Source organism: Botryllus schlosseri, chromosome 4, assembly GCF_051294905.1.
Source record: "Botryllus schlosseri isolate E-star chromosome 4, Bs_hap1, whole genome shotgun sequence".
NCBI classification, from domain to species: domain Eukaryota; kingdom Metazoa; phylum Chordata; class Ascidiacea; order Stolidobranchia; family Styelidae; genus Botryllus; species Botryllus schlosseri.
This window is the reverse complement of record NC_137239.1, coordinates 27,240,342-27,241,853: the sequence shown is the minus strand read 5'-3', so window position 1 is coordinate 27,241,853 and position 1,512 is coordinate 27,240,342. Positions and strand designations below refer to the sequence as shown.

Sequence of the window (1,512 nt, the reverse complement as noted above, 5' to 3'; positions counted from 1 at the left end):
TGCCCTAAATAGCGGTAATATCTCCCAAGCATAAAAATAACGTGGTCGGAATGTACGTTTATTGCAAATTTATCTCTAAACAGAATGATCTGTAGCTTGTCGCATTCGAATTACTGAGCAGAATTGACATAGAACTATTAAGCAAAGCTGAAACATCTTCACTTCAGTTATCATTCCCTTGAGACTACTAGTTATAGCAGAGGCAGACAAACTGTGATTTGCGGTTGTAGCACTTCAATGATTTCATGTGCGTTTCGCCATTTTGTTAAAGAAGTTTAACCTGATTATATATTAATGCATTTATAGCGTATTAGCAATATGCGAATGGTGGCTGTGGCGCTACAGGGTTCAAAATTAGCAATTGAACTCTCGAATTGAACCTGATCATCAATCAATGACATATCATTGTGCTCAACGCTATTTTTATGTGGTTCACTGATTCACAACTTTTACTGATCCACAAAGCACTTACGTTAGTCTTAAAACCTTCGCTGAACCACAAATTTTCGCTGAGTCATAAAACAAAAAATCTGGCAAAATATACATTCAACTACACATCTAATACTTTACTATAGTACAGGGGTGGGCAGAGCTGCTTCATGCGCGAGTCGCATATCAAAAATCTTATCTTTAAAAGAACCACAACACAAAAATCCAACATATGGATTTATGACGTCACAAGGAAATGTAGGCTATCGAATGAAATTTATTATTGTGTGATGATAGGATGTGCAATTGTGCATACACGAGGGTTCTAATTCCAATCTAATTTGGAAAAACTATGTAGCTCTAAGTCAAATTCTAATCTAGTTCTATTCAACCTGTTTCAGTTACACACGCTTTTCAGAGACACTGCGAGCTTCACGGATTTTTAAATTTTCAAAATTATGATTGATCGATAAATATGTTACTATTTATCACTTGTATAAATATCACTGTGATATCAATCCAAGCTTATGCGGCTTAGTAATAATTGGTTGTTTAGCAAAATCAATATTATGCTCAAATTATATCAGATATCGCATTGAATATAGCTAATCAAATTTTTATTACATATTAGTAGCTGCAGTCGGATTTCAACATAACGACCAATTCCGATGCACATGCTACGTTTTCGAAACGACTACATTACTATTCGATAGCTGGACATATCAGTATTGTCTTCTAATGACTCGAGTCATTACAATCCTGCTAATGGATTTCTAATTTAAACTTTGACTTGGACTTATCGATCAAGTAGGTAGTGGGGGTACCTGGTTTTGTTACCAGCCTCGAGGCTATATTCTTTGGCAGCGATGAGGCTATTTATGTTCATCGCTCAGCACTTGACTATGGCGATGTGTATTTAGCACTATGTATTGATAATTACTTGCTTCCGAGAAATAAATAACAATAATTATTCGTTAGATGATACTTTCCACAGATATTCTATTATGTGTTTTGAGACTACAGCGAGTCGATAATATTAATGCGTACACTTTCAAGAAATAAGGACGTTGCTAACATTCAGAT

General features: G+C 35.2%; 1 long non-coding RNA gene across 1 annotated transcript in view; it reads right to left on the bottom strand.

The window, feature by feature from the left end:
• LOC145437667 (uncharacterized) overlaps positions 1-876 on the bottom strand; it is a 1,977-nt gene extending 1,101 nt beyond the window's left edge. Inside the window, exon 1 of the long non-coding RNA XR_013914707.1 lies at positions 163-876. This is a non-coding gene — a long non-coding RNA (uncharacterized LOC145437667). The remainder of the gene's footprint in view (positions 1-162) is intronic.
• Positions 877-1,512: the final 636 nt, after the last annotated feature.